The sequence below is a fragment of the Mytilus californianus genome, unplaced genomic scaffold (genome assembly GCF_021869535.1).
Source record: "Mytilus californianus isolate M0D057914Y unplaced genomic scaffold, xbMytCali1.0.p SCAF_14, whole genome shotgun sequence".
Lineage (NCBI taxonomy): Eukaryota > Metazoa > Mollusca > Bivalvia > Mytilida > Mytilidae > Mytilus > Mytilus californianus.
Genome location: NW_026262626.1, coordinates 4,706,395 through 4,715,331, shown reverse-complemented (window position 1 = coordinate 4,715,331; position 8,937 = coordinate 4,706,395). Strand labels below are relative to the sequence as shown.

Genomic DNA, 8,937 nt, shown 5'->3' with positions numbered 1-8,937 from the left:
AAATACTTAAAAAAGATAAAATAAGTAAAACCCAATTATCAATAACTGACTGTAGCTATTCCTCATTGGATCCTTTTTGAAACTCATGGCCAGACAAAGAGTAATCTAAGAGCTTGACTCTTTAACAGGGATCCAACTTTAGCCTCATTATTTCAAAGGAGTTTTCCATTAGTCCATAATAATTAAGAAATAATTGTTGCAAGCTATACCTTATTGTAGTTTTAACATGGGTAGGCATTATATACGTAATTATTTTTGCCCGAGCAATAGCATACAATCAGTTCTGTTAACCAAGCAGTTTTAGATTTATATTAGACCCTGTTTCAGACTTTGGGGATTTAATCACTAAAAAAGTTAAAGATAACCAGACTATTTTAGATTTAACTTGTAATCTGTTTTCTTTTCCCGGTAGCAAAAAAGAGCTGATTCCTGTAAGTCTATATATTGGCTGCTTCTGATTCTTATCCATTTAAGGAACCAATGATTCCGGAGAGTGCAGTAACCTTGCCTCAGTCCATTATTGTCAAGATATCAGTGATTTTCCTTTTTTTCTGACAAAAGTCATTGGAAGTAATCTTACATAAAACAAATTTTGATATAACCAATCAAAAATGCTATCATAAATAATCTGGGAACAAAAAATTTTACTTTTTCAATTGTAAATTTTGCTACTATTTTTCTTTCAAGTATAAAACTTAAGTAAAAAGTAAAAATCTATTTTATTGAAGTATTACGTGCCATTTGAGTTTTGAAATTAATTTAAATTATAAAGTATTGAAATTAATTTTTATTATAAAGAATCAGTATTTATATCATTTCTTTGAGTTCTTAATTTTTTCTTTCTAAATTTTTTTATTAAATCTAAAAATTTCATACTTGATACATGTAATATCATTTTGCATCATATTTGTATTTTTTCATTTCAGCTTCTTTTTCTTGTACCACTGAAACTTCACAGAATAATTGTGTACATTTTGAAGTTGTGTACCTGCTTATATGGAATTGTTTGAGGAATTTCCCCCATTTTTCCCTTAATTCTGATCTTGATGATTGTTTTCCAAAATTTTCAAAGATGGTACTGATTTTGTGTAATCAACTCCTGCAGTTTTCAATCTCAATCTTTTTAACTTCACACAATGATTGTACAAATATTTAAGTTGTCCACTTGGTACTATGGAATTGTTTGATAATTTTTTTCCTGACTAGGGAACTAAGTAATTTTTCATCAAAGGTAAAATAAATAGTTTTTAACCCATATCTTTTGGAATTCAAAGAGAGTTTGCAAATCTATAGAGGCTTTTACAAATTTTGGGACTATACATGACTACTATGTACATGAGAAGTAAACCTTAAAAATGAGATATTTTTGATTTAACTATGCTTCAAAATATTTAAAAAATGTTGATTTATGTGTGTTTATTATACTATTACTACACTGTACTTTTTTCCTTACATTTGTATAAGTATTTTCATATCAGATGTCTGGTAACTTATATAAAAGCTATTATCTAGAGCTCTGTAAATAAAAAAAATGTAAACATAGTTCTAAAATATACTTTTAATGAGTGGAAGAAATTGTGGGGTACAGAATACATTTCGTAAATTATCAAAATACAAGTTACCTGTTTAAAAGCATGTCTGGTATTTTTACAGTACTTTTTAATTGAATTTGATAAATTATTTGTATTTTAAATTGAGAATTTCTTCAGTTTCGATTGGAAAAATAATGTGAGATGCCTTAGAACATTCTGGTGACTATTGTACATTTTATAATGTACAACGGAAAGGACATTTCATTACTTAGATAAAATGGATTCAGTGGACTGATTAGCATAAAAAACTATTATGGAAAACCTTTGAAAGCAGCCAGGATAGCAGCTCCAAGGATGATGGTCAAATAAATCTTCAACCAAGTTTAAGGCTTTACCAAGAAATTAAGAAGGCAAGTTTATTTAAGCCAAATATTTGTATACATTTTCTAGAAATATTCGACAAGAAGTACATATTAAGACAACACGCTAGCACCCTTCTGATCTTCTGCATGCAAAACACCATTGATGTATTAATTTTAATAAGTTTTATAATTTAAGTTACCATTTTCTTGAACAAGATTTTCGATCAAAATATTTAAAACTTCAAGGGGAGACAATTAACAGCAAGATTTGTTCATTCAATTGGATATAACTGTTAAATTTGCACATCACTTTTGTGCAGTTAAATTCCAAACAAAAACCTTTGCCTTGTTTTATTTTTATTATGTCAAGTTTTCTGTTTAGTCAGGTTAATAGTTACTCCTTGCTATAGATCAATGACATTTTGTATTTATTTGCATTACTAATAAATTATCGAATTAATTAGCAATGTTGCTAATCATCAGATGTTTTTCATTTTCTGCTGCTAGGCGAGACATCTCTGTCAACAGTTTATCTTACAAACGTGTTGATACTATAGTGTACATTTTGTAAGATATCAGAACAGTATACAGTGACTTTATATTTATAGACAAATGGATTTGTAAAATATATAATGTGTCTTTTTTAATTCTTTTTAGGTTCTTCTGTGATATGTTTTCATGGTGTCGGAATAAGACTTGGTGGTCTAACACAGCTAATACGAAGGTATGTACCAGTATGTTAGTCCTGTTTTGAAAAAAGAAAAAGTATATATATAAAATGTATTTGGAAATAGCATGTGCTCTAAGCGTGAAGGTTTGTAGGAGTTTGGTAAGAAGTCTCTTACTTTCTTTAATTGCCTTTAAAGGAGTAAATTTAATTATCTGATTTGATTATGTAAAAGTTTGTTGGGATGCTGGTTTGCTGTTCTCAACTTCTATTACTGTAAATTCAGAAATTATTGCGAGGTTTTTATTAATGCGAATAATGCGACTCGGTGAGCATCGCAATAATAAGAACTCGCATTTGAAAACTAATCTATAGATCTGTATGTAGATTTTTCTAAAATCGCAATAATTAAACTCGCATTCTTATCCATTTTTGAAAAATCGCAATAATAAATGCACGCAATAATTTCTGAATTTACAGTACATATTTATAGACTTTTATTTAATTTGCCACTGGACATTTAGCAACCAACAATCAAATGAATCAATCATTCAAAATATAGAATATACATACAGTATACCAAAAATGATCCTTTTAAACAATCTTGAATGACTAATCATTTTATTTTTCAGGTTAGCATCACAGCTTGTCTGTCAAGATTGAAGCTGGGAGTGGGCATTGGAGCTGATTTTTATGGTAAGAACCAATACAAAAAAAAACTATGTAAAAAAAAGAAATATGTTAGACATCTACCATTGACTTCGTTTTCATCCTTTTCTGCTAATAAAGACTGGTAGTTCAAAAAATATATCAGCAAATCACTTTTAAACAAAGTAAGAGAAAGGTTTTATGAATCATGATTATAATGACCAGTTATTTTTTATTTTGCATTTAATATTGTTTCAATTTTCAGATTTTGAAAATTACGTTTAATTCTGTATATTTCTTTTTCAGGTAACTGTGGCTGCATAAATGGGCTATGTGATTTTACTGTAACAGTAAAGAATGTAATTCAGACTATTTTTGTGTATGTTTGAGAAAATGTTTATAATTTTTACAAAAAGAAAAAAAAATTATGTACAGGTTCTCCATTTTCAACAAGATTGGAAGTTGCAGGTTAATAGGTCTTTGAAATTTCAAAAATTACTTTCTATTTTCTGTTCATACTCATGTCTAGGCAAAACACTTCCAGTAGTTTAAGAATGGAGAATCTAAAAAAAAAGAAAAAGAAAAAAATGTTCAATTATTGAAATGTTTTTTATTTTTGCAAATTGTAATATATTTTTTCACCTTTGTGTCATTTTTAGCTGAGTTTATAACAAAGGTATATTATTTTAAGAATATTTTACAAGAAGTATAGTTGAAGAATATCTTGATGAAAGTAGATTGATTGATTTTTGGTATTTAACACCACTTTCAGCATGATTTGCTATATCTTGACTGCCAGTTTTTATTTGTGGAGACAGCCTGGTGAAAAGATCCCCTTCAACAGAGAAACTGGCAACTCTAAGTCAATTAAGATTGACATTAAACACACCTACAATGTGAGGGTTCAGAGTGTTGACATGCTAGTTGAACTACTTTGACCATTCAGCCACCATTACTCCATCCGCACTAAATATGTTATTGAAATGTGTTGAATTTTTGTAATTTAATTATTTTTTTAGTTTGATTACCGGTATACTATTTATGTTTTTTTGTTATATATAACAAAGATGTGGAGTTCTAACAGGGTGAAATTTAGGTCAAGGGGGGGTAATTTATTATACTGTGTTAACTTCAAATACTTTAAATTCCCTCAATGTTAGATTTTTATTTTCTTGGATACTCACATTTATGCACTTTTTTACATATCAGATGTTTTCTAGTTAATAGAAATTTAGGGTGGGAAAAATTATGTGTCACTTAAAATAATTACGAGAAATTTTTCATAAAGTTTATTAATTGAAAGTGCATCTGATATTTTTTATGTATGTTACTTTATTTTCTAAAAACAAATGGACACAACATAGATTGACAATAAGATATTGAGAAGAACCACCTTGTCAGCCAGGATAGCAGCTCTTAGGAAGATGATCAATTAAATCTTCAACCAAGTCTGACTCTTTACCATGAAAATAGAAAAGGCAAGTTTATTTTAGCCAGATCTTTTAAGATAACAGACCCTTCTGGAATATTGCATTTAAAACACCATTGATGAATTAATTTACCAGTTTAGTATTTAAAGATACAAGATTTTCTATTAAAATATCAATAGTAAATCCTAAAAATAGTCATTAAACTTCAAGAAAAGACCAGTACAATTTAAAACACGATTTTGCATTCAATGGGAGATAACTTTGTAAAATATTTTTTGTGCAGTTAAAATTAAATCTGACGTCTTTTTACTTTTCTACTATTGATTAAAAAAAAAATGATTTTATACAATTGTCTACCTGCAATAAGAAATCAGAACAATATTTAGTAAATTTTAGGTTATCGGTAACAGATAAACTGATTTACAAAATGTATAATGTGTTTATTATAATTTCATTTCAGGTTCTTTCTGAGACATGTTTTCATGGTTTGGGAATAAGACTTGGTGGTATAATACAGCTAATACAAAGGTATGTACCAGTATGTTAGTCCTGTTTTGGAAAACTCAAATGTATTATAAATATTTTATGGAAAAACAAGATTTGAACACTTAAAAGATTTTTTACAGGAATCTACTCTTATTATTATATCAGTAACCAAATAAGAGTAAAGTTTAGGATCTGAATTGTTTACATAAAAATGTGTTGGCTTGTTGGATTGCTGTCTCATCCATATGTTCTTGACACATATGTAGGACTCAAATCTATGGTGGGTTCCAGATCTATGGCAGATTCCTAATCTATGGTAAATATGACATGACGTCATATTTACCAATCTATGGCAGATTTTTTAGAATCCTAATCTATGGCAACTTTTTAGTTTCCTAATCTATGGCGGATTTCTAGTTTTCAAATCTATGACAGGTTTTCTGCAAAGGTCGGACCAGTCAGTACATATCTGACCAAAGATTTCAAGGTCGAAATGTCCAAAGGTAGCGAAAGAGCTGCTTTTAAGTAAAAACCAGTATAAGAAAAACGAATTAGGATTATTACTAGGAAGCATATCTATAACCGTTGGTAAAATGAACACAGACTTTAGGGTTGAAATCATGTGCCCCAAAAGAATAAGCATTTCCTACTCTGTGCATGGTTCCTGTTTGACCCTTCATTTAACCAAGTCCCTTAACAACACAAAAAGCAGTTTGAATTTTTAACTAATATCTATTTGAGCGTTAAATAATGTAAATCTTTTTTGACTGATGACGATTTAAGTCCCGTAATGAACACTGACTCGCCTCACCTCAAACCCGTGGCTTTCTAAAAAAAAAAAACTTTATTTCTCCAACAGTACAGTTATTCAACATATTTATAGCGGAAATTAATATTAATACCTATTAGAAATCTATGACATATTTATTTTTTTCCAAATCTCAAGAAAGATTATTTGCTACAATAGTACAGGTAGTCACTGTTATATAGCTGACAAAATACTTAACGTTGTGTTACTTCTAACAGATCATTAAAGAGATCATAGGGATACAAAAAATAACATAAAAACAGCAAAAAGCAAACCAAAATGCACAGTAAAAGCTCGTACAATTAAGGGTAAGGGCAACACCAGCAACACAAGAAGAAAACAAGGGGAGAAACAAACATAATTCTGAATTATAATTTATTTATTGATTAGAATCCTTGCAAACTTGATTTTCTATCTCTTTCTTTTCCTTCTATATAACAAAACCGACGTCGTCAGCGGCAGCTTCGACGTTTCACAACATTATTTAATTGTGACGGAAAATTACGTAATATCCAAATCTGCCAAAGATTTGGAGAAAACAAAAAACTGCCATAGATTTGTGATTTGTTTGGTGTTTGTGACATCATATCTACCATAGATTAGGAATTAGCAGGAATTTGCCATTGATCTGGAACCCACCATAGATTTGAGTCCTACATATATAACACATTTTAAGACTATATCTATTTAATGATTTGCCACTGGACCTTAAGCAACCAACAACAAATCATTCAATCTATTCAATATACATACATAATACCAACAAAGAACCTTTTGAACAGTTTTTAATGAATTATCATTTTATATTTCAGGTTAGCATCACAGCTTGTCTGTAAGGATTGAAGCTGGGAGTGGGCATTGGAGCTGACTTTTATGGTAAGAATCAATACACAGATTTATGAACTTTTCATCCAAGAGCATTTTAAAGCCCAAGATTTTTGTTAGGCACAGATGTAAATCTTACATATTAATGTCTTCTTTACTTATAGTTGAATAAACAATTTAGAAGGAGATATGAATTATAAGAGAAGTCAAAAAGTATAATGTATTATGCGAAATCTTGGGATTTCAGTTTTTTTGTTATCTATAGTTGTCCCCATATATGAAAATATGTAAGTATGGTATGTATGCCAATGAGACAGCTATCAACCAGAGACCAAATGATGTGGATGCAACTAAATGTCACCCTATGCCTTCAACAATGAGCTAAACCTATTTTGTATAGTTAGCTATAAAGGTTCAACATGACTAAATGTTCAAAAATTCAATCAAGTATGTTAATAGCCTGATATACTATAAAATAGTGTTGTCAAATCGTACAGTTTTGACTAACCGGTTACTCAGGTAATTGTTCGACCGATTAACCGGTTAACCGCTAAGTTGATGCTTGAAGGTCTTATCTATATATATATTTACCCTACAAATGTACGTTTTTATAATACGATAAAATTGAAGTTGGCATTATAAGGCTTGTCTGTGAGGATTGTTGGCGAAGTTTGACTTTAGATAATCCAATACACCGTATCAACTTTGGCGTTTGTACTAACTTCATATTGAAAAATAAAAAAACCTATTTGATCTCGTCGAATTGAAAATGTATGAAACCGATAATTCTTTCATTTTTTCTTGATTAAGAAAATAATGTGGGGTTTTTAAATTTGAAATAATTAAGCCTGTTACTCGTAGCATCAAGTATACATTAATTACATTCACGTTGATTTGCATTTCACAATTTTTGAGTTGGCATTTCGTTTAAAGTATGACACATTCAGATGTAGGTCTACGCAATATTAAATCAAAAATAAAATAATGGAGTAAATCGTAAAACTTAATCGGATTACTGATTAAAAGTTAATTTTTAAAAAACACTTATGCTAATTATGTTTCATTAAGATCTTGCCCCAAGCTGATAGACAACTTGTCTAAATCTAATTAATATGATGTTTTTAGGATTATAATATCAATCAGTATACTGGACAATTGATCTGTCAATTAATTACGACGACGATAATTTGTTAAATAGAACAAAATTATTTAATGATTTCAATACTGATTTATATCAAATCTATTAAAATTGAAATAAGCCCGGTTAACCGGTTAGCGTTTTTGGTATTCGGTATTCGGTCCTTCCGATGGTTAACCGGTTAACCGTTGACAACACTACTATAAAACAATGTTAAAAAGATATTTGTCAAAAACCCAGCCAATGACTTGTTTTCCATCCTTTTATTGCTAAGAAATACTGGTACTTTAAAATTTATGTCAACAAATCACTTTATAACAAAGAAAAAGAAATGTTCTATACAGTATAATTGTAATGCTCAGTTAATTATAATTGTTTTGCATTAAATATTATTTCAATGTTCATGACTAATGTATATTTCTTTTTCAGATAACTGTGGCTGCATAAAATGGTTGTGTGATATAACTGCAACAGTAAAGAATGTAATTCAGACTATTTTTGTGTATGCTTGAGAAAATGTTTATAATTTTTTTATGTAAAGATTCTCCATTTTCAACAAGATTGGAAGTTGTAGGTTAACTTGTATTTGACATTACAAAAATTCTTTCTATTTTCCGTTTATACTCATGTCTAGCCAAAACACTTCCAGCAGTTTAAGAATGGAGAATCTAAAAACAACAAAAAAAGAAAGAAAAAAAGAAAAAAAAATGTTCAATTATTGAAATGTATTTTTTTTTGCAAATTGTAATGTATACATTTTTGCCATCTTTTTATTATTTTAGGATTTGAGATACTTTCAAATTTTACAAGTTACTTTATACATGTAGTTAATGCAATTAAATCTGCCGATGTGAATATTCCCACTAAATTTCTTAGCAAAAATTTTACTTATTTTTGGTTTTTTTAGCAACGTTTCAAAATACCTTACCATAGCAAATGCCTCTCTAGTGTAAACTAAAAAGATGAATAATGGTCTGCAGTAAATATATCCCCTTACAACCTTTTCTTTCATGTTAATTTTAATATCTTTAAGATATATGA

The 8,937-nt window shown here is 29.1% G+C and overlaps 1 long non-coding RNA gene across 1 annotated transcript; it reads left to right on the top strand.

The window, feature by feature from the left end:
- Positions 1 to 5,103: 5,103 nt before the first annotated feature.
- On the top strand, positions 5,104 to 8,425 carry LOC127724064 (uncharacterized). Its single transcript, XR_007992314.1, has 3 exons — positions 5,104 to 5,167; positions 6,746 to 6,809; positions 8,326 to 8,425. It is a non-coding gene; the product is annotated as an uncharacterized LOC127724064 (long non-coding RNA).
- Positions 8,426 to 8,937: the final 512 nt, after the last annotated feature.